Source organism: Ursus arctos, unplaced genomic scaffold (assembly GCF_023065955.2).
Source record: "Ursus arctos isolate Adak ecotype North America unplaced genomic scaffold, UrsArc2.0 scaffold_11, whole genome shotgun sequence".
Taxonomy (NCBI): domain Eukaryota; kingdom Metazoa; phylum Chordata; class Mammalia; order Carnivora; family Ursidae; genus Ursus; species Ursus arctos.
In genome coordinates this window covers 35,765,020-35,792,334 of record NW_026622775.1, presented here as the reverse complement: position 1 = coordinate 35,792,334, position 27,315 = coordinate 35,765,020, and the positions used below count along the sequence as shown (strand labels likewise).

The 27,315-nt window shown below is 37.8% G+C and overlaps 1 protein-coding gene across 2 annotated transcripts in view; it reads left to right on the top strand.

The window, feature by feature from the left end:
• TTC29 (tetratricopeptide repeat domain 29) overlaps positions 1 to 27,315 on the top strand; it is a 388,892-nt gene that overhangs the window by 201,919 nt on the left and 159,658 nt on the right. The window lies entirely within an intron of this gene.

Genomic DNA, 27,315 nt, shown 5'->3' with positions numbered 1-27,315 from the left:
TCTTGTGCTTTAGGATATTACACATTGTAATCTACAACATGGTAGGTGCCAGGAGGTGGTAGATGGTTGGTTCTGGGGCCATCTCGAGGGCCATTTTCAGGAATACCAGAAAAATTCAGAGATTTGAGAGATCGTACAGACTAGATTCAAGGAAGGCATAATGGAATCAATAGGGACTGCTGGGGAACTTGGAAGATGCATAGAATTTAGGTAGATAAGGAAACAGGAATATATTCTGTAAGAGGGAACTACTAAAGCATAAACACTAAAGCATAGTTAGAGGAACTGGTAGGAGGAGCAACGTGTTCAAAGCAGAAAGGGTGTTTCTGAGCAGTGGTGAGAACTCAAGAGTGGAAAGGTGAAATAGGGACACAGCCATATTCAGAGTTTGGGTTTAAGCTTCTATATATTCATGGTAAGGAAAGGATGATATTACTATAATTTGACAAGTTATTTGTTAAAACATTTAGCCTATTGTTAAAATTAGAATTTTGTCTTTCAATTTGTAAAAATGGGATAACTTCTTGGGCCCTTGGGCGGTGCAGTCGGGTAAGCATCCGACTCTTGGTTTCAGCTCGTGTCGTGATTTCAGGGTTGTGAGATCAAGCCCCGCATCTAGCTCTGTGCTCAGCGTGCAGTGTGCTTGAGTCCTCTCTCCCTCTGCCCCTCCCACTCATGCTCATGCTCTCTCTTTCTCTCAAATAAATAAATGTCTTTTAAAAAAAATGGGATAAATGCTTAAGTAAGGTAAAATTTTTCCTTAAGCTTTTAAAAACTATTCTCATTTCATAGGTGAGGTAGATACTTTTTTCAAACTTTTAAAAATTATTATCTTCACTCTGAGGATGAGAAAACTGGCACAAAGAGATTAAGCTGGTTAGTAGTGAAGCTAGTGTTGACTAGTCAGCTAGCTTCAGGGCCTATAGTCACTGCTCTGTGCAAACAAAAGATTGCTTTACTTTCATGATGTGCTAATTATGAAAATATATATTAGAATATAATTTAGCATGTTTTTGTTCTCTACTTTAGGAAATTCCCCCCATTGAATAGAATAAAAATGGTTTTTTGTTTTGTTTTGTTTCTGTAATTGGAGCAATAATTTTCTGTCACCTGCAGTAACAAATCAGATAATTAAACTGTCCACTAATGGTCCCAAAAAAACAAGTCACAAAAGAAATAAGACATAATATATGAAAATAAGGCTGAAGAAATCAGGGCTACATTGATGAAAATGTAAGAGTGGCCCAGTGGGATTCAGATATTCTGAATTTTTGTGTAAAGTTCTATTGTGATTTTTAAGATTTAGTTTGATTCAAAAAAATTATTGCAGAAATAAATGCCTAACAAAATTTGCCATCTGAACATCTATGAGTACATTCAGTAGTGTTTAGTCTATTCACATTGTTGTGCAATCTGTCTTCAGAACTTTCTCATCTTGCAAAACTGAAACTCAATACCCATAAACAACTTCCAGTTTCCCTCCTGATTTTTTAAAATCTCTGAATGCATTTCTGTTGGAGGATTTATTCATTGCTTCCTTTCTTTATTCATTTATCTATTCATTTACTCAGCAACCAGGTACCATGGTTGCCCACATCATTTCAGTGACTGAGGACGGGGCGGAGTTTGGGAAATGTGAGGGTGGGGCCACTGTGAGATTACATTCGCGGGTCCCTGGCTTGCTCGTATTTCCATGCCGCACCCTACAACACGATAAAATGCACCCATATTTCACAGCTAATAGAATATTTTGGCTGTGAAATTATTTTTAAGTTAGATTGTATTTTTGTTTGCAACCACTTTTTGTCAGTTCCAAAATATTTTTCGATGCCCTCAATCAGTTCATAGACCCTAAGAGCCATGCCTTGATTGCCTGATGGATAAAATGACTGAGTTGGTGTTGCTTAAAATTCCAGAGATGGACTTTGAGTGTTTGAAGTGTCTTGCAATGGTGAAAAGCATCGGTGCAGTTTTAGTAATCTCGGTAGAATTTTCACGAGGAGGGTAGATTCGGACTACTTAGAATGTGTGGCTAGAAGCTGTGGGGACTCACCTGGCTGTAGGGTTCCCCTGAGGTGATGGAGGTGTAGCTTCCGCAAATCTGAGCTGATTGGTCCAGACAAGCAAATGGAGGCCCCACAGCAACAGCTAGGCAGCAGCTGTGCTCAGGGGCAGGAGTGCCCATTCAGGTTAAAGCAGGAAACCAGCCGGCAGATGGCAAAGGGCAGGTTGTCAGGGTCCAACCAAGCAGGCTGTAGTCCAGGGCATGGCTCCAGAACCCTCAGGGAACTATAGAGCAAATGAACATGGGCAGAAGCCATAGTCACAGGGACTGGGCACCTGGGTGCAGCCAGGGCCAGTATGCAGCCCACTGGCACATATGGGACCAGAGCCTCACCCAGAGCCCCCTGGCCAGAGTTGAGCACAGGTTCTAGTTCCCATTGCTGTTCAAGATGAAGCCCTAGTACACAATGTGGTCTGATTTCCATTGGCTAAAGGGCTGGCAGTCTCATTCTTCATGTCACATATCTTCAGACTAGAGCTGTGGTAATAGGCATGAGTAGTCATGTACTGACAAGTACTTGTAGCAAATCAGTGGCTGTATCTTCTTTCAGAATTGTGACCTACTTATAAGGACAAATGGACAAGCAGCATACACATGTCATCTGTGGAGTATTGGAGAAAGCTATCAGACACTAGGTTAGTAGGAGATGTGCCTGTACATTCTAGAGCAGCACACAGAGGTCCAGCAGGGCCAGATGTCAGATACTGGGAGAGAGGGTTTCTTAAGAGACTTGATTAGGGAAACAACTGGCTCTTCCCCAGGGTGATCTGGATCCAGGACAACAATGCCAGTGACATGGCAGAGCCATAACTTCAATACTCTTCTGCCAGATCATCATTAATGGTTGTGTCCAGCATCAGCCCCTTCCCTGCCATGGTCAGGATGCTGGGGTCCAAGCCTTGCAGTTGTGGTCTGTCAGGATTGGGGTGGAGATAGCAAACTCGGACAGGGTTGACCACATAAACATTTATAGTTGAGCAAGTACCAACACCTTTCCCCTTTCCCCACTTCCAGTGATTTAGGATCTGGGCTCAAACCTTGCTTTGGACCAGATTAATGAATCTAGCACTGAGGCTAGCTGGGTTCTATGGAGTCTTGCAGAAGGCCAATCTCTTTTCTGAAACACTAGACTGGAGGGCTCAGTCTTGGGCAAGTCAACCCTTAATTTCTGTCCACCTTTTTGTCCTGTTCTTCCTCTTCCAATTTAGTGCATGGCTTGTAAATATCATCTCTCAATGGCAGCAACCTGTTCCCTTTCAACCCATAAGAGCTCTGAGTCTAAATTTTGCTATGGGAGACCAGGAGGATGATTAGAAATAGATGTTGGGTGACAACCCCAAAATACTGATCATGGTCACTGAAAACAATCAGAGGAAGAACAAATGTTGGAAGAGTTTAGGCCATACACATCTTCTAGTTCAGGAGGCCATCATCTGTGATGTTAGTGCAGGGATTGAGTAATGGCTAACCAAGTTCAATAGCATTGATCCCAAGCTCTCCCATTGACAGTGGAACTTCTGAAGATGGGAGTTGTCCTGGTTGGCTTGCCCAGTTCAGGTCCTAGAACTACTGCTGACAGTCAGCTCCGTGGACAGATTCTAGGTAGTGCATCTCAGTGCAGTTCACCAGGGGCCAGAAGGCACCAGGAGCTGGGTAGTGTTATGAAGACACTCTAGAGTGGCTTCCACTCTCCCCTGATACATCCAAGTAGTAGAAGGTAGATCCAGCAACGGATCTGTGGAGAAGCCCACCATTGTGAGGGACTGTCCCCCTTACCATCATGATCTCATGAAAAGGAGTTAGAATTTAGGAACCCATTTATCCTTGTCTTGCTGATGTTCAGTCAGCACTTTTCCCTAATATATTTTCACCCCTTTTTAGTAATCATAGAAAAGACACTGCTTTTCATTTTTTTTGGTATGAATTTTAATGGGGGCAGTGGTTCAGCTTTCCTCTCAGTGAAGTGTCCACCCCATCCAAGGCAATTTCCCCCAATATCACTAAAAAAGAAAAATGAATCTTATTACTGGGAGTCTTAACTCCATAGGTGTCTCCCTACTTAGGATTTTTCAAAGCTAGTTCCTGTTAATAGTTACTCGTTGGCTTTCCTGAACACTGGCCACAACACCACCAGCAGACTCTTCCCATTCCAGTCTTGGTCTTTGATTTATTTCCAATCCTCAGACTTGCTTCCAGAAGGCCATGGTATAGACCTGGACAGATGCCCAGTTTGCTGGGACAACTGCCATGCTAACAAGGTAATTGGTCAGCAGCACTCACAGCAGGCCTGCTGGAGCAGCACTGCTCTGAGAGAACTCGCAGAGACAGGAACAGTAGCAGGTGGACCAGTTGCCCATTGCCCTTTCATTGGATGCTATATGTTTAGGGAAGTATGATCACACCCCTGGTGTGACCGGGGACAGACACAATAGCAACATGATGTGGCAGAGCCTTCATACAAGCCTTACCCTGCCAGCAGAAGGGGAGAAGAGTAGGGGTGGGGGCTGAGGTCTCTGCCTATGGTTGCAGCCATAGGATATGGCATAAAAATAGCAAGATTTGCCACACAGGCATTCATAGTTGGGGATCACCAGTCTCTCCCCTGTCAGGAGAGAGGGACTGCAATAGATCAGAACTGATTGTCTTAAAAGCACTGAAGCTGAATGGTTTCCTTAGAACTTTGCTGAAGTCCATCTTCTTTTCTAGGAAACTAGCCTACAAAGATCAGTCCTGGACAACTAAACCCTTACTCTTTAAATCTTTAAGTTCTGCATACCAGAACATAAATGAACATAAAGAGACATGGCATAGAAATGTTAGGCATAGAAGTCCTGTCCTTTAATAACTAGGACAAAGATAGAACCATGAGCAAGATGATAAGCTTCAAAAAAAGCTCCAACCCCAAAGACTAGATGTTTTCAAGAACTGACCAAAATAGAAGAGAAGCAGAGAGTTAAAGTAAGAGTAGATCAAATCTCAGTCCTAGAAGAATGCCTGCTAGACACTGAAATCGAATGAAGTGCTGTTCCTACCAACTGCCCCCCCAACTACAGGTAGAAGTAGGGGGATTCTACCAGTACTGAGTGGCACAGAGTACACTCAGTGCACAGAGAGGCAAGAGCAGACTGTCCATTCTGCTTACCTTTGAAAACCAAGACTAGGGTACCTGGGTGGCTGAGTCTGTTAAATGTCTGCCTTCAGTTCAGGTCGTGATCCCTGGGTCCTGGGATCGAGTGCCGCATCAGGGTCCTGCTCCTCAGAGCCTGCTTCTCCCTCTGCCTCTCCCTCTCTCTCTGTCTCTCATGAATAATAAATAAAATCTTAAAAAAAAAATAAAAACCAACACTAAATAGACTGCTCCTAAATGGGGGATAAAGGGAATTCAAGGAAAACATGGCATTTATCCGAAGACTCAGGTAAAGAACAAACTAGTGAAAGTGATCAATCATTCTAGGAAGATTCTTGGTATCTTCAGAAAGATACAGGTGGAAGACAAAAAAGCCTAAGGATAGAACCAAATGAGTTGAGAATGAGCCCAGATGAAGTAAGGAATGCTTTAGCTAAGATGCATTAGTAGAATTAAACTATGGAGTGGAAAAAATAAAGAGCAGAACTGAGCCAGTAGAAAGTTGACTCAGTGGTGTTGAGGACAAACTTGAAACATACTTCCAAGGTGCAGAAGAAAGACTGAGATGGAAACAATGAGAAGTAGTAAATAGGGAAGTTCCTGAGGAAGAGTACACAGTAACTGAGACAAAGACTATAACCAAAGACACTTTAAGGAAACCTTCCAGACCCTAAGAACACCCTCACAATGTGCAGATTGAAATAGCCCTTTGTGCTTCAGTCAAAAATTATGAAAGAAAGATCCATAACGAGACAAATCCTGGGTAATTTTTTGAATGACTTCGATGAACACAGACCCCTACCTGCATTCAAAGACAAAGCACAGACTGCCTGCATTGTAACAAAAATGAGGACTCAGTTTTCTCCTTTGCAACAGTAAATGCCACAAAAGAAAAAGAAGGGAAGTCCATGGGGCTGGAGGGGAGGGGGAAGAACAGAATGCTGTGAAGCTGAGAACGGAGAGCGATGCTACAGAGCTACAAAGTTCTGGTGCCTGTATGAAGCAACAGGCAAGCTCCAGAAAGCACACAGTGAAGGTCTTTCCATGTATATTCTATTCTCCTATTCAACAAGAGAGAAATCAAAAATAAAAATTCAAGAAGAAAGTCCTACTGTAGAAGAACTGACAGTAAACACTGAAACAATTAAATGTAGTTAAGTCTACAAAAGAATACATGTCAATAATTTTGGAAACAGAAGATACACATGGGGGATTGGGATAGGCCGGTGATGGGTATTATGGAGGGCACGTATTGCATGGAGCACTGGGTGTTATAAGCAAACAATGAATCATGGAACACTACATCAAAAACTAAGGATGTACTGTATGGTGACTAATATAACATAATAAAAAATTTAAAAAAAAAAGAAGATACCCAGTATAAAAATTAAGTATGGTTTTCATTTTTCTCTTTATGATTTTCTATATTTACCCAGCCTTCTGCAGTCATACTGACTTCTGTATCTTACTTTAAAATTAAATTTGATGAGAAACATTTAAAAATAAACTATAAAAATCCAAGTGGAAAATATAGACAAATATTCATTCGGTCTTAGATAGGAAAGACCTTCAAACATACAAACAATTGAACAAAGCACATATGAGAATGATGGGGTTCACTGAGGAACCATTATATTCTCTCCCTGCTCCAAGTTCAGAACTGATTCAGAAGAAACGTGGGAATCAGATTATAATTGTTAAGGCTTATGGGGGGACAAAGCTTTTTATATCTCATCAAGTCAGACTCCATTATCTTCCAGAATTCATCTTAACCACCTAATTACTGGCAGACTGGTCAAGCTGAGACTCTCCTGCAGGTTCAAAGCCTGTGCCTCTGAGCTTCAGGGTGGAGTTTGGTGGTCAAATCTCCTTGAGAATTGAGTCCAGAGAGGATGAGAGCTCAGCATTTCACCAGCTTATGTCCTTTTCCCCCTCCTTGATGAGAAGTGAAGGGGGAAGGAGAGAGGGAGTCCCCTCATGGAAACATAGGGCTAGGGGAATAGAATTCCCATTATCAGAAACAAGTATTGAGAGATTCGACACATACTTTTAAAAAATTGTTTATTAAAGACCTCATATGGTTAAAAGATAAATCTGGGAAATATTTGAAAGAAACGTGATAACAGATTAATATTATTATTATTTCAAGAACATTGACCAATTGGTGAAAAAACCACATTAACATCAATACAAAAATGGTAAAGGAACTAAGAAGAAAATTCGAAGAAGAAATTCAACTGGATAATAAACATGAAAAAAAACCAAGATTAATAACAAAAAAGCACAAGTTAAAGCACTGTAGATGGACTTTTCGCCTGTAATATCATAACAAATGTTTATTATGTTCCAACTATGTGCAAGACACTGGGCTAAGCATTGGAAATTCATGGCTGGAAAAGATACGGCCTCTTGATTTGAGGCTTACATTTTCATGGAAGAGGCAATTCAGTACACTGATCATTGCAATTATGTGGGTGAATGTACTGATAAAAAATGCACCAAATTCAAATGTGCAAGAATCAGTGTTGCCTGTTTATTTGTTTAAGGTAGCATTTACTGCTTGTGAAATTTTGACAAGTTAAGCATGTTTTTTACATTCCTGGTGATAGGATAAATTAGCCTGACATTTCTAACAAAAAATTTGGAAATATGAATCAAGAGTTTTTTAAATGTCCACATTCTTTAACTCTGCTAATCTACTTCTAGGAAGTAATCAGATATGAAGACAAAGATTTACGTGAAGACATATTATGTCTTTCTGTATGTACTATTTGTAATAGTAAAAAAATGGAAATATAGGGTAACACTTTAATTAATGATAATTATATCTATTGAACCCTTATCCAGCCACTCAATGCTCTTGTCCAATAACTATAATGGTAAGAGCTACCATTGTTTGAGTCCCATGTGTCAGTCACTATAAAAATGCTAACTCTGGCCAATAGGCTCTAAGCAGTCACTTCCAGCCTGAAGCATGGAGGAGCAGATGTGAGTCTTCCAAGCTATCTATTTTTGCCATGGCGACCTTGGGGGACTTATGCTAAGATGATGAAACCACAAGATGGAAAAAAGCTGGATCCCTGAATGAGTATTTGGAGGGGAGCTGCCCTGGAGAGTCATTCAATCCTCAGTGGACTTCATGTGAGCAGGAAAATTACTTTGTCTAAACTCCTGGGATTTCAGGGTCTATTTGCTACCACTGTGTGCGATCTCCAGTCTCCCAATACTTATATGCCCTTATTGTGAATGAGGGATTTTACGAGTTCTGTGAATGGTTTTTGGCAATTTCTTTGAAAAATTCACACAATAGTCTAACACTTTCTTTTGGAATGTGTTATCTAATGTTTTTGTGCTTCCTTGTAAACTTCCATTTTAATATTTTTAAAGCTACATAAATCCCTCAATTTACCAATATAATTTAGTGTTCCAAAAATTCCATTTTACTTTTTCCATTATGTGTTTATTTGAATACAATAGATGTGCAACATGTTTATGATCCAAAAATAAAAATATACAATATTTTAAAGCTAGTTGATACACGATGACTGCACCACAAATCTACAGTAGCATTTTGCCTGCTATATCGGGTCCTAACCTGCTTCAGGATCTCATGATCATCATTACTAAATCCTGAACTCAGGAGGACATAATGGGCCCCTTGGCTGACCCAGTGTTGGAGTGTCTCAATCAGGAGCACAGACTCAGTACCTGATCATGGGTTTGAGAATTAGGATCCACTACTCAACCAAGCTCTTTGACTCAATCCTAGATTCCTGATTTCTTTCACTTAAATCTCTTGGAAACTCCCTCAAGCCCAACTCAGTAAGCCAGTGTGGAAGAACCAGCCGTTAGAGCAAAGGCATCAAAAGATCAGGCAAAGTAGTTGTAGCTGTCGGTATTGAACACTACTCATAGACACTTCAGAAACTCAGTCAAATGAAGATGTTTAACAGATTCTTTACATATACCTTACCTGAGAAATTAGGAACGTCTCATCTGCCATCCTCAAGATAATCCACCTTGAAAGTATCTCTGTCATCCAGTTCTACTTGAACCATCATACCAAGCAATAATTCATACAACTAGAAACATCTTCAAAATTTATGTGGACATTCCCAAACAGCCTTCCAGTACTGAAAAACAGCTTTAAGTAGTCTTGTTACCTGTACATCCCCATCATAAGCACACAGACTCTTGTCTTCTGAATCTGCTACAGTATTGCTCAGCCTGTAGAAATATTTGGTGGCCTCAAGCCACATCAGTATATCTTCCCAAGATAAAAAATCCCTATATCCCTGCCCACCACCTAATGTCTGTGGGCTTCTATATCTTGTATTTTTATCCCCCAGCTGCGCTCCAGCCTCAGGTCCTTGATCCTGTATTATAACAGTGGCAGTTCTCAACCATTTTTCTCATGGCTACAAATATGACTGGTAACACTGACTTACACAACACTCCAGTGAGAATAGTGAGATTAAGCACACACATCCCCACCAAAGCTGAAGCAATAAACACCAACACTAATTTTGGGCTATGGTCAAAGGAAAATAGTATGAGGGTTTATGGGCTACCTATAGTTCTATAGCATTTCTCTCCCACCTAGAAAACATTGGAGTTTGAATGAACCAGAGTAACACTTAAAAATGGATAACGAGCAATCGACATTATGTGCTAAAAAAAAAAAAAATTTACACCATTCAGGGGGTGCCTGGGTGGCTCAGTCAGTTAAGCGTCCAACTCTCGGCTTCGGGTCAGGTCATGATCTCAGGGTCATGAGATCAGGCCCCCATGGGCTCTGCACTCGACAGGGAGTATTGTGGAAGAGTCTCTCCCTCTGCCCCTCCCCTCACTCGCAGGTGCATGCATGCTCGCTTGTTCTCTCTCTAAAATCAATCAATCAATCAGTCAATCAATCTTTAAAAAAGTACACCATTCAGAAAATTTGGCTGTTTGTTGTTGTAAAAAGTTACTGGCAGCACATTTTCGAACTGATCTGGACATAAAACTATACCTCAATACAGCCATTAAGAACTACTGGCTTAGAAGTAGACTATCCATCCAGAAGTTTGACTAACAAGTTTCTGAGACCCTTTTTCTCATTGCTGTCATCAGTCTGGTTTTCCTCCCTCTCACCTTCCCTTCATATGTCTCTGTGTGCGCTCTATATTCACAAATCAATCATCTGCCAGCCCGTGAGACCCCATCCTTCATTGGACTGTGCTTCCAGTGGATCCCTTGGTAGTTCAAGGAGATCTCCAAACTCCACATTGTGAGCTGAACTCTATTCCCATTGGCAAAGGCAAATGAGGCCAAAGTCTGCAGAAAACAGAGAACTTTATAGCTCCTTTAGCAAACCCTTTTCTCCTGACAGCTTTCCCAGTGACTGATTCTACTCCACAAAGCCCGAGCCCTGTATGTGTGAGGGGAATGTCACTTCCCCTGTTCATCAGTCCAGGCATTAGGCTAGTCGGAGGCACTGCCATAATGGCCAGGTCTTCTTCTTTCAAATGAATGCCTCCTGCAATGAAGCCTTTTAGGACTGACTGTCCTCGTACACAGTCTGATCCTTCTGCCCTGTCTCTTCTCTCTGTGACCTCCGATTTGCCTTGGGCTTGAGCTCCCATATGTGCCTCACTTGTAGCCACGTCTGTGATTCTAGTTATCTCCTTGATAAAAAGGATGGCCTTTTTTACACCCAGCTTCCAGTCTTTTCTCATGACATCACTCATGGTGCTTTGTCATGCTTTGCTTGGCTTCCTTAGAGTTGGTGCTGCCAGCTCTAAGTAACTATAGCTAAAATATGACAACTATTATATACGTCGCTGGCACTTTCTATTTTCTCATTTGAGAGAAAATTTTCAGTCATTTTTGTTATGGGTTGAATTGTGGACTCCAAAAAGGTGTTGAATTCTTTTTTAAAAAAAATATGGTGAGGTTTATACCACCCAAATCTATTAAATTGTTTCTGCATGTGTGGCTAATATTTTCTTATAATAATGAAAATGAAAAAAGAATTATGTATTAAATATCTGAATAAAATAAATCATTGTGTCAAAGTGAGGTGTGAATTAGATAATTGACTTCTAAGAGAACTTTAATTTCCAGATTTATGATTTTAGGCTTTAAAATATCTTATTCCATGTGATGGAAAATATGTGCCTTTGTTTCTACTTTCTGCCACTCGTCTATCTTAGAATTAACATTTTCAAGCAGAAAGTAACTGGTTATGTTATTTAAGCGACTACCTTCTTCTCCATTGGAATGGACTAGGAATCCCATAGATAATTACCCTGTTTGGAACAGATTTTCCTCCTGTGTCCTTAGTGATGGTGAAAGAAATCCTAATGTTGTCAGGGCCAGCTTCATGATAACTGTGGCAAAACATAATTTAAAATCCAAAGGACAAAAGTGTATCTCTTTTTTTAACCATAAAGATACTGCTGATTATACTTCATCATGTTTAAATTGTCTGTACGGTGATGGTAGCATGAGGAAGTACAGATACATTTTCTTTGAATCTTAGTTTGACTCTCATATTCTCTATCAGACAGCTACTACAGTTTTATTAGAACTGGCTGTTAGAGACTAAATTGGTCATACAGCAGGGTACTCAGATCCCCTTTCAGATGCTTGGCAAATAACATTGTAAAATGTTTTCTATCTTAATTGTTAGTCCTGAAGATACGTGGTTTTATATTAAAATGCTGATCCACATTCTTGATCCAGAATTCCAATTAAACCAGCAGATTTTGATTTTAGATTAATGAAATATATACCAGTCTCTTCACTAGTACTTCAGATGGCTAAAATCTATTTGAAAGTTTTCTGAACTTTGCACTCTCCACATTGCCATTGACTAGCATATTGACAACAAAACTGTGTCAAAGGTGATACAAAATTTGTTTTTTTCTGTTTGTTTCTTTGTTTTTGCACCTGCATGTCCCATCTTGAGTACATCTGCCAACTATAGTATCGGGCCCACAGTTTATTGTTAGTTAAAAGCCTATTACTACTTTCTTTATTCTTTCTAAATATAAAAAAAAAAATTGGATGGAAGGACTTCTGGTTGCTTATTCTAAGCTGTACATTCCATTCCCATCTTCTACAAATGTGTGCTGAGATTATTTAATTTTAAAATATAATTTGATGGTTTTGTGCACTAATCATGTTTTATCTTGCTTCGATTAAATTGCTGTGAAATTTCATGTAGTCATTTGATTGATTGCCATGAATTGAAAGAAGAGTTGTCTCTTTTTAACTAATAATGCCTTTTCATATCTGTGTAATTCATCACAAGATACAGTTTCATGTTACCTGCCAATATTGTGTATAATATACATGTGCCACAATTTTTCTTGCCTTCTGTTATAACGTTTTGAATACATTTGAAAGTTCTTTTGTGTTTTGTTATTTAAGCTATAAAATATTGATAGAACAGGCTATCTTCTAAGAAGAAAGGATAGTGTCAATGTATGTAGGGACACTTGCAGAGAAATTCAGTGTAATTGATTTGTTATAGTAATGGCATTTTAATATCATGGTAAATAAAATTCTTTCTTATTAAAGCTTCTGTGATAATTGTTGAAATGATAATGTAATATCTTTTATCATTTAAACCAGTAGTCTAAGAACTTTGTGTTCCCTGAACCTGATCAAATGCCAGTTCCATCATTTATTAGCTGTATATTCTTGGGTAAGTTATGTGTGTTAGACTCTAAGTCTTATATTTCTCATCTGTGAATGGGATAATAGTATCTACTTATAGAGTTGGTTCAGGGTGGTAAGGATTAAATGAAGTAAATTGACTGGCGTTTGTCCCTGGTACATGACACACACTCATTAGATAGAATTGACTTTTAGTTCCAGAGAGCAGTGCTCATTTTTTAGTATTTTGACTAGATGGGATTTGGTGGCATTTTTTTTAACACTTAATGCAATTTAAATTAAAAAAAAAAAAAAGCTTCACCCATTTCTCTCGCCCTTTTCACCCAATGCTTCTGGCAACCACCAATCTGTTCTCTGTATCTATGAGCTTGTTTTTTATTTGTTTGCTTTAGATGCCACATATAAAAGAGATCATATGGTATTTGTTGTACTTATTTCACTTAGTATAATGACTTCAGGGTCCATCCATGTTGTCACAAATGGCAAGATTTCATTCTATTTTATGACTGAAAATTATTTTATTATATATACATGATACATATCATATCCATTCCATTATATATGATATATATATCATATCATATCATATGTATATCACGATTTCTTTATCTATTCATCCATTGATGGACACTTAGGTTGTTTCCATAGCTTAGCTATTATAAATAATGCTACAATGAACATGTGGGTGCTTGTATCTTTTTGAGTTAATGTTTTTGTTTTCTTCAGATAAATACCCAATAGTGGAAATATTAGATCATATGGTAGTTCTATTTTTAATTTTTTGAGGGACCTCCATACAATTTTCCATAGTGGTTACACCAATTTACATTTTTCACCAACAGTGCCCAAAGGATCCTTTCCCCCCACATCTTGCCAATTCTTGTTATTTCTTGTCTTTTTGATAGTAGCCATTCTAACAGCTATGAGATGATATCTCATGGGGGTTTTGATTTGAATTTCCCTGATGATTAATGATGTTGAATACTTTTCATGTGCCTGTTGGCCATCTGTATATCTTTTTTGGAAAATGTCTGTTCAGATCTTCCACCTATTTTTTAATCACATGGTTTGGATTTTTGCTATTGAGTTCTATGAGTTCTGTTATATTTTGGATATTAGTCCCTTATTAGATATATGATTTACAAATATTTTCTCCTATTCAGTAGATTGCTTTTCATTTGTTGATAGCTTCTTTTCTGTGCAAAAGCTTTTTAGTTTATTTTAGTTTATTTAGTTTAGTTATTTAGTTAATTTTGGGTTTTTTTGCTTTTGCTTTTGGTGTCAGATTAACAAAATCATTACCAAGACCTGTGTTACAGAGCTTACCAAACACATATACCATATGTTTTCTTCTCAGAGTTTTATGTTTTTAGGTATTACATTCAAATGTTTCATCCAATTTGAGTTAATTTTTGTATATGGTATAAGATGATGGTCTAGTTGCTTTGGGTAGTATGGACATTCTAACAATATCAATTCTTCCAAACTATGAACATGGAATATTTTTTCATTTATTTTTGTCTTTTTCAATTCTTTCAATAATGTCTTGTTTTCAATGTACACGTGTTTGACCTCCTTGGTTAAATTTATTCCTAGGTATTTTATTCTTTTTGATATAAGTATAAATGGGATTGTTTTCTTAGTGTTTCTTTTTGATAGTTCATTATTAGTGTATATAAATGCAACAGATTTTTGTGTATTGATATTATATCCTGCAACTTTACTGAATTTGTTTATAAGTTCTAACCATTTTTTGATGGAGTCTTTGAGTTTTCCTACATATAATATACCATCTGCAAATAGTGACAGTTTCATATCTTCCTTTCCAATTGGATGCTTTTTATTTCTTTTTCTTGCCTAATTCCTCTGGCTATGACTTTTAACTTCCACACTATGCTGAACAAAAGTGGTGAGAGTGGGCATTCTTGTCTTTTTCCTGATCCCAGTGGAAAAGCTTTTGGCTTTTCACTATTAACTGTGATGTTGGATGTGGGTTTGTCATATATGGCCTTTACTATGTTCAGGAACATTCCCCCATACCTGCTTTTTGATAGTTTTTTTATTATAAATGGATGTTGAATTTAGTCAAAATGTTTTTTCTGCATCTATTGAGATGGTCATGTGAATTTTTTTCTTCATTTTGTTAATATGGTATATCACATTGACAGATTTGTGAATATTGAACCATTCTTGCATCCCTGGAACAAATCCCAAATCCCACTTGATTTATGTATTGCTTTGAAGATATTGATGAATTTGGTTTGCTGATATTTTGTTGAGGATTTTTGTATCTACGTTCTCCAGGAACATTGGTCTGTAATTTTCTTTTCTTGTGGCATCCTTGTCAGGTTTCAGTATTAAGATAATTATGACCTCATACAATGAATTTGGAAGAGTTCCCTCCTCTCCTATTCTTTGGAAGAGTTCGAAAAGAATTAGTGTTAATTCTTCTTTGAATGATTGGTAGAATTCACCAGTGAAGCTATCTGGTCCTGGCCTTTTATTTGTTGGGAGATTTGTGATTATTGATTCAATCTTACTAGTAATCAGTCTGTTTAGATTTTGTATTTCATCATGATTTTGTCTTGGTAGGTTATATGTGTCTAGGAATTTATCCATTTCATCCAGGTTGTCCACCTTGTTGGCATATAATTGTTCATAGTCATCTCTTATGATCCTTTGTATACTGTGGTATCAGTTGTCATATCTCTTCTTTCATTTCTGATTTCATTTGAGTCCTTTTTCTTTTCATCTTGGTGAGTCTACCTAAAGGGTTATCAATTTTATTTATCTTTTCAAAGAACTAGCTCTTAGTGTTATTTATCTTTTTGGTCTATTTATTTCTGCTCTAATCTTTGTTATTTCCTTTCTTCTACTAATTTGGATTTTGTTCTTTTTCTAGTTCCTTAAGATGTAAAGTTAGGTTGTTTATTTGACACTTTTCTTGTTTCTTGAGATAGGCATTTATTGCTATGAACTTCCTTCATAGAACTGTTTATGTTGCATTCCATAAATTTTGTTATGTTATGTTTCCATTTTTGTCTCAAAATACTTTTTGATTTCTCTTCTGATTTCTTTCATCCACAGGTTTTTAGTAGATGCTGTTTAATCTACACATATTTGTGAATCTTCCTGTTTTCTTCATATAATTAATTTGTAGTGTCATGCCATTATGGTCAGAAAACATGCTTGATAATTCCTCTTAAATTTATTGAGACACATTTTGCAGCCTAACATATGATCTATCCTGGAAAATGTTTCACGTCCTTTCAGTTGAGAAGAATGTGTATTCTGTTGCTTTGGAATGGAATGTTCTATTAAGTCCATCTGGTGTAATGTGTTATTTAAGGCCAATGTTTCTTTATTGATTTTCTGTCTGAATTGATATAAGTGGGGTATTAAAGTCCCTTACTCTTATTGTATTGCTGTCTATTTCTCTTTAAGTATGTTAATATTTGCTTTATATATATAGGTACTCCTATGTTGGATGCATAAATATTTATAAATACTTGTTGGATTGACTCCTTTATCATTATGTAATGCTCTTGTCTTTTATTACAGTCTTCGTTTTAAAGCCCGTTTTGTCTGTTATAAGTGTAGGTATTTCAGCTTTCTTTTGTTTTCCATTTGCATGGAACATCTTTTTCCATCTGTTTGCTTTCAGCTGATATATCCTTACAACTAAAATAAGTCTCATGGACAGCATATAGAAGGTGGGTTTTTTGTTTTTTGTTTTTATCTGTTCAGCCACTCTGTGTCTTCTGATTTGGAGAATTTATTTCATTTACATTTAAAGTAATTGTTGATAGTTATGTGCTTATTGCCACTTTGTTAATTATTTTCTAGCTGGGTTTTTATTTTGTTTTGTTTCTGATTATCAGTCACTTTTTACTTCAGTTCATATACTACTAATTCTTAGATCAGTCTCACAGGAGAAAATTCCATTGGCAATTTCAAACCATATTTGCATTCATTACTCTTATTCATATTAACTGTTGTTTTTAATTTAGTAGTTGATCTTATGGTGCCATTTTACATTAGACTGAGATTTCAGTTATTATAACCAATTGTGAACTGTACTTTTAGCACTATTATACATTACATAATTTCTAAAACTAACTTTAGAGTTAGCTCCCTATTTGTGAATGAGGACTAATGATAGCATTTCTGAAGTAAAATAAACAGGTATGATTTGAATTTCTGCCTGAAAAAATAGTTTAAAATATGACTCAGTAAAATAGAGGCATTGGGGTTAGTGGTTTGAGTACAGGTTACAGAGTCATACTCCGAGTTTGGTGTTTGGGGGCGGGGGGATTTTGGGGGTTTTTTTGTTTTTTGTTTTTCACATTTTATTTTCAACAAATTTCATTATCCAGGTGCAAAATCAACAAGAACATTTCTTACTTGAGGCATACTTCAGAATACATGGTTCTAAAAGATATATACATAAAACATTTCATCCAAGAAAAATAGAATACACATTTTTCTCAAGTACACACAGAAGAATCTCCTGGTTAAATCACATAAAAGGAGATATAACAAATACTATAAATTTAAAAAGACTGAAAACATTGCAAGTATATTTTCCAACCACAATGGTACAAAACTGAAGATCAACAATAAAACAAAGCTGGAAAATCTACAATGTAAATATTAAATATTTAATATGTAAATATTAAAAACATAGTATTGCACAAGCAGCGGGCCAAATAAGAAATCAAGTGGCAAATCAAAATATGTCTCAAAACAAAAGAAAAAGAAAACGCAATATTCCAAAACCTATGGATGCAGCAAAAGCATATGTTAGAGGGAAATTTATTCTATAAGTGCTTGTATTAAGAAAAAAAGTTCAAATAAACATTACACCACAAGGAACTAGAAGAAGAAAAGACTTAGCCGAAATTTAGTAGAGAAAGAAAAATCAGAAATCAGAAAATCAGAAATAAATAAAACAGAGACTAGAATTAACAATAAGATAACATTGAAAGTAATGACCTTTTTAAAAAAAATAAATAAATAAGTAAACAAAATTGGCAATGCTTTCACTACATTTACTAAGAAAAAAAAGAGAAGACTCAAAAACAAATGAAAAATAGAAGAGAAAACAATACAACTGATAAACAGAGAAATGCATAGTGTAATAATAGATAATTATATACTAACAAATCAGACAACTTAAGGGGGGAAAAAGATAAATCCTAAAAACACAGAAGTTACCAAGATTGAATCTTGAATCCAAGAAATAGGAAATCCTCTTAGACCTTAGACCAATAATAAGAATGAAAGTTGAATTAGGAATCAAAAATCTCCCAGCACAGAAAAGCCCAAAGCTACATGGTTTCATTGGTGAATTCCACCAAAAAATTTAAAAAATTAATTTAAAAAATGTCTAAAAAATTATTTTTTAAAAGACAAATTAAAAAAGACTTATCAAAATCTTACAAATAATGAAATCGAGGACACATTCAGAATCATTCCAGGAGTCCAGTACTACCTTCATACCAAAGCAGGATAAAAACAATACAAGAACAAAAAGGTCTAGTCTGTTCAATATAAGTATTGCCACTCCAACTTTGTTTTGATATCCATTGTATGTTTCTCCACCCCCTCACTTTCAATCTGCAGGTGTCCTTAGGTCTAAAATGAGTTTCTTGTAGGTATCATATAGATGGGTCTTGTTTGCTTTTTTTTTTTTTTTTTTTTCCATTCTGACACCCTCTGTCTTTTGATTGGAGCATTTAGTCCATTTACATTCAAAGTAATTATTGATAGATATGTATTTATTGCCATTGTATTACTTGCTTTGTCATTGTTTCTGGAGATTTTCTCTGATCCTTTCTTGTCTTTGTCACCTTTGATCTCTTCTTTGCACTCAAAGAGTCCCCTTTAACGTTTCTTGCTGGGCTGGTTTAGTGGTCATGAACTCCTTTAGTTTTTGTTTGTCTGCAAAACTCTTTCTCTCTCCTTCTATTCTAAATTATTGCCTTGCTGGATAGAGTATTCTTGAGTGCAGCTTTTTCCCATTCAGCTCTTTGAATATATCATGCCACTCCCTTTTAGCTTGCAAAGTTTCTATTGAGAAATCTCCATCTAGCCTTATAGGTTTTCCCTCATAAGTTAACAACTTCTTTTGTCTTGCTACTTTTAAGATATTTTTTGTCACTACATTTTGCAACTTTAATTACAATATGTCTTGGTGTTGGCCAGCTTTTGTTGATTTTGATGGGAGTTCTCTGTACCTCCTAGATTTGGATGTCTGTTTTCCTTCCCCAAATTAGGGAAGTTTTCTGCTATTGTTTCTTGAAATAAATTTTCTGCTCCCTTTCTCCCTCTTTTTCTGGGACTCCTATAATGTGAATGTTATTAAGTTTGATGGAGTCACTGAGTTCCCTAAGTTTATTCTCCATCTGCCAATTTTTCTGTCCCTTTTGTGCAGTTTCATTATTTTCCATATTTTGTCTTCTAGGTCACTAATTTGTTCCTCTGCTTCTTCCAGCCTGCTGTTCATTGCATCAAGCCCGTTTCCAATCTCGTTTATTGCATTCTTCATCTCTGATTGATTCCTTTTTAATTTTCTCATCTCTGTCATAAGGGTCTCACTGATGTCTTCTATTCTTTCCTCAAGCCCAGTGAGTATCCTTATGATCATTGCTTTAAATTCTCCCTTAGACATGTTACTTATATCTGTTTCACTTAGATCTCTGGCTATGGCCTTATCTTGTTCTTTCATTTGGGATAAATTTCTCTGTCTTGGTATTTTGTCTAAGTCCCTGCCTTCTTCTCTATGTTAGAAAAGCCAGTTATGTCTCCTGCTCCTGAAAATAATGGCCTTCTGAAGAAGAGGTCATATAGTGTCTAGGGCCTGGCCCTTCAGGGGGTGTCTCCAGTGTGTCCCCTGTGTACTCACTATTCTGTTTTGGCTGCTCTATTCTTCAGGCCAGTCGTTCTGTTCCTTTCTTCTTTTTCTCTCTTCCCTGTGATTTGATGACTTTCTTTAGTGTTATATTTCAATTATTTATGTGGTAGATAAAATCACTTCTTTAGTCTTAAAAGAGTGACCAGGTGTAGGAGATGAATCTTGTCATTCAACCCTGCTCCAGCTCTTAGTTGATTCTCAAACCTTTGTGCTTGTCCAAGCAGCCTATTTTATATTAAATAGCTCCCAGGATCTGAGGATGTGCCAAGACCTGTCTATGTTCCAAAGAGGAGTATCTCAGTACCTAGGTTTAGGCTATCCAGAAGCAAGACCCTGAGGCATCAGCTTTTAAAAGTATGCAAATATATACAGTCCTATGGGACCACAAGCATAAGTCCCCTGGCCCCCAGAGCCAGGCAATCTGGAGGTGTCCCCTGGGGATCCGTTGCAAAAGTCAAGGCTCCAGACAAGTATATATACTCTTTAATAGGAGATACCAGTGAGCTAGAGCAAGGCAGAGGGAGAACACCAAGATGGTGTCCACAGCCTACATTCCTTGAGAACAGCTCCATACCTAGTGGTATATGCCAAATCTGAAGCCTCCCCCTTAGCTCCAAAGCTCCAAGACAAGCAAACAGAAAGCCTGGAGGGTGGTAACCTGCCAAGAATTGTCTCTCCAATTGCTGTAGTCCCAAAGAATCCAGGAATACAAGCCCCCCCTGGCCTCCAGAGCCAAGTAATCAAGAAGCATCCCTTGGGTGGTAGCCACAAAAACTGGAGAACCCGACATAAAAACCAGGGCACCAGGCACATGTAAATCTCTTCTCCAGGAGACATTGTAACTCTGCAGTGCAGCAGAGGGTAATTCGCAAAAATAGCCCCCGCCCTCTGAGGTCTCTGGAAAGGATGACATTCAGCCCTTAGATGGTTGTTTAATTAGAGGCCTGCCCCTCAGGCCATAGTCATGATGATTAGCTAATAGGCCTCCTCAGAAACACTGAGCTCCTGGTTCTGTTGCCTCTTGTGGTGCCCTGGGAGTTATAACTCTCTAAGAACTCTTTGTCTGTTGATTATAGTCCTGGGGGACCCATGAGCATAAGCCCCACTGGCCACCAGAGCCAGCTGAGATAGAGGTGTCCCGTTGGCAGGCAGCAGCCACAAAAATCAGAACACCAGACATGTGTGAAAGCTTCCTTCCAGGAGCTACTGGTACTCTGGAGCGTAGCAGAGGGAGAACTTGAAGATGGTACCTATCTTTCCCCAGAGGGTATTCTAGAAGGCTCCTAGATGTCTGTTAAATTAGATGCCTGCCCCTCAGGGCAATGTCTTAATATAAGCAGATGTGCCTCCTTCACTTTAAGTCTGGTCCTGATTGGTTGCCTCTGAGCTGGGCCCTGGGGTGAATTCCAGTTTGCAAATTCTTTAGGAGTGGCTTCTCAGATTGCTAGTCTTGTGGGTTTGGGGATGTAAATTCCATTGGTATTCAAAGTTAGATGTCTGGGGGCTTGTCTCTCAAATGCATATCTTAAAAGTTGGGGTGCCCAATATGGGGTTTAGACCCTTTGCTCCTAAGGGAGACACTCTGGGTTTTGATTACTCTCCCAGTTGTGGGTTGGTTGCTATGCCAGGGGTGTAGTTTATGGCAAATTTGTGTCCCAGCCTCTCCTACCCACTTTGATGTGGTTTTCTTCTTGTTTGCCTGTTGAGTAGTCATCACTCAGCCGGTGTTTTTTTTTTTTTTTTTTTTTGAGGCAATTATTTCATATGTAGATATAGACTTAGTGTGTCCCTAAAAGGGGGTGAGTTCAGGATCTTCTCACATTGCTATCTTGAACCTGAACCTCCAGATGTTGTATTCTCAACCTCCATACCTGTGGATGTGACCTTTTTTGGAAACAGGATCTTTGGATAGGATCAAGTTAAGATGCGATAATTAGAGTAAGCCCTAATCCAATATGGCTGGTGTCCTTATGATGTTGCAGGGGAAAAAATCAGACTGGCAAGAGACCAAGTGACGCTCGGAGAAGTAGGAGAACTCGGGTTTATTTTACGCCAATGGACCCAGATGAGCTTGTGCTAGAAATTCTGGGCCCCAGGCAACGGGGTTATAGGGCTTTTATAGGGGCCTGCAGGCCGTCAGGTTCCAAGGGCTATGCTGACTGCTGGTAGGTGGGTTTAAACTGGGAGGATGGGGGGCTGCTTTAGGCAGGAACTGTATTACAGGGAGCCTGTGGCGGGAAGCTTGTTTACAGAAGCAGAAAGGGCTGGTTATCTCTTGCTCCCAGCGGGGCTTCTGGTTATCGCTTGCTCTACAGACCGAGCCAGTAACTTTCCATCTTCTGGGGCCTGCTAGCCTGGGCCTGCTCTGGGTAATTTTCCTCTTGAAAGAAATTTGGAAATTTGGCACCGAGACAGACATGTGTAGAGGGAAGATGTTGTGAAGACATGGGAGGACACCATCTACAAGCCAAGGAATTTCCATGAAGCTACAGAAAGCTAGGAAAGAGGCATGAAAAAGACTCTCCTCAGAGCATTCAGAAGAAACCAACTCCGGTAACATCTTACTTTCGACTTCCAGCCTCCAAAACTATGAGAGAATATACTCTGTTGTTTAAACCACCCAGTTTGTGATACTTTGTTACGGCAGCCCTGGGAAATTAATACAGCATTGAGTCTGGTGTCAGGCATTTTCCTAAAGTAACAAAAGATGTTATTTCAGGGGAAAGAAAAGGGATAAAACAATGGTGGAGTGGTATGACTTGACATGTAAAGAATGTAATGTTCCTTAATTTTAAGCTCTGACATAATAGAACAGTTATGGTGGGTGGTGATCAATTGTATATTATCTAAAATGATACAAGGAGATTTTTTTAAACTCCTCAATATCTTACATAAACAATCTTTTCCTATAGTTTTGGCTTTTTACCTTAGTCTATATTCCATTATAAATATGACTTCATCTGGTGAGTATTTTTATTCTTTGACATTTGAAATGAAACTTATTATCAGAGTAGTCAATTCTCAAAAAAAAAGGTTAAAATTCAATAATATCATCAAAGGTTTTAATATCATCAAAGATGCCACATCAAAATTGTTAGAAATTTCATGGTAATTTCGTATTTGTCATGGAATAATATTTGCCAGTTTATTAGAAAAACAGCCTTAATAACTAAAAGAAATGCAAAGGATATATCAGTTTTTAGTGTGGTATTTTATTTTCTCTTTCATTTTATTAAAAATTAATAGAGATGTAAGCGCTGTTGGGAGGATTTAAAACCCATCAGATATACAAAATCTCAACTGAGGCGGCCTTTGGAGAAGGGCACTGATGATGTGGAACGACGGGCAGACTTATTTTGTATCATATGCCCTTTCACACTGTTAGAATCAGCTACCTTGTGCATGTGTGGTTTTTTAATTGGGGGGGAACTAATTTTTTAAATTTCATTGAATTAAAAAGTATTGAAAAGGACAGAACGTTTTTGCAGTTGGTAAAAAGAGTGGTGAAGATTAAAGAACTATTACAGATCCAATCACATTATTAATGAAGTAGAAAAGTAGGGGGAAATGTTAATTATCGATTGGTTTTCAGACAGCAAGGGAAGCCCAAATCTACAGTGATATTAGAAATATGGGACAAAAGCTTTAATAAAGATATAAATTGGAAACCTGAAAATTATACACAGGAGTTAAATTAGTGATATTTGATAGATACTGAGTGACTGTCTTGGTCTGGATACTTAACCTAGCACAGCATTTGAGCATCAGGTTAGGAATGAAGTCCAGCAGGGGAAAAAGTATTAGATTGAGCAATAAACTTAAACTTAGACTCTGTTTTGACACTTCCACTTACTAGTTGACTGTGCGAATCTAGGTAGGTTATTTAGTCATCGTGGATCTTGCTTTCCTCATCTCTAAAACAAGGGCATGGGAGCAGATACTCTTTGCTCTTAGTTCACTTCCAGCCCTGATTTCTTTGTCTGCTGAAATAGCTATTGAAAGATCAGTCCTTAAAAACTGCGTGTGTCAACTTCTTTACTTACTAGGGAAAGAAAAATGTCAGTCTATGGAAAGCAAAGATGGAGCCTAGTGTTAACCCTAGTTGTGCCACTCTTCATTATCTTAAAAAAAAAAAAAATCCAGTGCCAGCTCTTCAGAGAATTGTTTTGAGGATTAAATGAGATAAGTGACGTGCCTGGTGTTCTACTTGTCACACAGGCCTATATAGGTGCTGCTTCTCTTTTCACATTCTCTCCTCACTTCTAGGGTGTGTATATCATTTAAAGTAGGCTGGGAAGAATTACAGTGCTGTTAAGGCTCAGTATCAGGTCAACCAGCAGCAATTCCAGGGACTCCCCAGTTAAAACTGGAGAGGGTGTTCAGCTAGGCCAGCCCAGGAGCCACAAGCAACCCGAGCGAGAAGGTTCATGCTAGTGTATGGCTAACTTTTCCAACTTGCTGCTGCTTCTCTTCCCTTACCCTCGGCCTCCGCTTCGTCTCCTCTCATTCTTCCTGCAGCTTTGTGCATTTTATCTCTGTGCTCTCATCTCGTGCTCCACCACTGATGTCCTCCCCGTTCTCCTGTAGATCTGCCTAGGGGAGAAGGCAAATCGACCGCAAAGCCGTTTTGGGGGAAAACTTCTCTTTAAATTATCCTCTTCGGGATTGTATTTTTATTAAAAAGCAAAAGTCACCTGTTCCACTTTTGTTCAGGATTTTCTTATCTCTTCATTCAGAACATTAAGCAAATATGGAAAGAGGAGACCTTGCTCCATTAATAACATCGTCGTTGCCTTTCCAAGTGGTGGGATCACTTTTGTGCGCAATAGGTACTTAGAGCCTGTTCTCCTGGTCTTGGGAGCCTGAAGGCTTTTTCCTGCTTGTCCCTGTTGTTTCACTTGGAGGCAGGCTACTGTATGCAAATGAGCTAGCACCAAAGAGAGTAACTTGGGTGGGGAGTAGAAGGGCAGAATTGTTCTTTGGTGATTACTTTTTCCTAAGCGTTTATAATTCCTAAATGTTGATATCTAAGAAGTCATGCAGTAAAGGTGGCACTAAGGGTCAGGAAAACTTTCTATGGAATAACAGGTGGGTATGTATTTCAGAAATTGTAAATAGTCGTCAATTGTTTAAAACTGGGCTGAGAACTTACATTGTTCGATTCTTGAAGATGAATGAATTTTAAAGCCATACTGGATCTTAGAAGTCATCTAGTCCAGACCCTAGCTTACTAGATGAAGAAGCTGGATAGAATAATTAAATAATTTTGCTGTGGGTAACTAGTTTGTTAATAGCGGGTGCTAGACTTGGATGCAGAGCTCCATATCTGTGTCAGTTCCCCCTCCCTCTCTATGTCATACTCAACACAAATACACACAAGCTACCCTTGTAATGCATGGTTCTTCAAACTGACTTAGCAGCAACATTTAGACACACTTAGACTAAATAAAATGTATCTACAATGTACATATTGGCAGTAACAGGTGGAAAGTTATATTAGTAGATATATACGAAGTGCTTTTTCTCATGCATGAGGTAGGTGATATTACCCCCATTTCTGATTTGCAGAAACTAGGATTCTGAGAGGTTAAAAGCAACTAAAGCATGTCAGGGCTTCTATCTTTAGATTTTAGGTTCAGTGTTCCTCCCACTATCCCACACTATCTCTCTGTACAAAGGTTTGCTTGCCAGAGACCTCATAAAATTGACCTTCTGGATTTATTTTTTCTTGATTTATTAAAATTACAATAAGAAAAGACTTCTGAAATAAAACTGTCCCTGACAAAATTATGGATAAAAAATTTGTATCTCTTTTTTTATGTCCTCTGTCATATGTCAACTTGTCCAACCATTTGCCTTCGTGGTCCTTTTCCCAGCCTTACCTTGCCCAAGATTCTCATTTGTTCCTAATCCATCAGTGGGTACTAGTAACATGAGCCCCTCATGACTTAATCTCCACTATCATTTTAGCCTATCCAGATTATGCATGTAAAGGATGATTCTCAAAAAATCTAAATTCATGTAGGCTAATACCATAAAGAGGGCCTTCAAATATGGAAAGCAAAATGGGAGAAAAACAATCAGTGAATTGACAGAACAGGCAGGTTTTGGTGGCTTTATAACAAGGCTTTTCGTCATGGGTTGAAATCAATTTGTGAGTTAGGCTGTTCAATATTTGTGCAGGGGGAGTGCTCCTGGGTGGCTCAGTCGATTAAGCATGCAACTCTTGATCTCAGCTCAGGTCTTAATCTTAGGGTTTTGAGTTCAAGCCCCACGTTGGACTCCCTGCTGGGCACGAAGCCTACTTTTAATAAGAATAACAACAATAATAATAATAATTGTGGGTGGGATAACGTAGAACGGGGAAGACTAGAACCAGGGGACTATTTAAAAGACATTAAGACTGTTGAGGAGAGTGGGTTGTTCTGTTGGCTGAATAGATGGAAAGGAAGAATGACTTACAGATACTACAGCAGGAGACACAGCATCGATATTCAAATATAGAGCAAGGATTTGGAAAAAGTAGGAAAAGGTGACTTTATATGCAGTATGTATAACAGAATAGGTAGCTATATTCTATGTAAAGTGTTTATCAACTTGTAAAAAAAAGGTTAAGACAAGTGTAATATAGAGGAAAGGGATATAAACAGAAAATTTACCAAAGAAGAAATATGATATATAATGAATAAATAGCAAAATAACCAGCTTCTCTAAAAACCAATTTGAATAATTGTGAAATACCATTTAACTCTTCTTAAAATACCAAAAAAAAAAAAAATCATGATTCATCGAAGTAATACTTACATATATTGCTAGTGATAAGGTAAATCATTTAAATGGTTCTGGAAAATAATATGGCAAATGCATAGTAACTGAAATTTTCCATACCTTTTTATCTATTAATGACACTTCTAGAAATTAAAAAAAAAAAATTTAAAGGGCACCTGGGTGACTCAGTCTATTAAGCATCTGCCTTCGGCTCAAGTCATGATCCCAGGGTCCTGGGATGGAGCCCCACGGGCTCCCTGCTAAGCTTCTCTCTCTCCCCCACTCCTCCACCCCACTTGTGCTCACTCTCTCACTCTCTCTCTCAAATAAATAAATAAAATCTTAAAATAAATAAATAAATAAAAATTTAAAGATAGAAAAATACATGAAAGTGTTAATCAAAATATCATTTGAAATGGAGAAATAATCCAAATATCCAAGCACTAGGCAGATGATTAAAGTATACATCTATTCCCCTCCTCGAAAAAATGTTATAAAGGCTTTTAAAATGCTATTATGAAAATATGTAATATGGAAAGTATAGTTGTAATAAAATAATTTAGATAAGTAGAAAAATTTCATTCATCACTTTACCACTGTGTCAAAATTTTACATGGGTATAGAAAAGTAGAATGAAACTTGACCAAAATAAAACATTTTGATTGATTAATGCTGTTATTAGTAAACTTGCAGACTTTTCATTGTAATGTTTCATTCACACTAATATAATATTTTTGCCCTTAAAATAAGTGAAACATATATTGCATTACATTG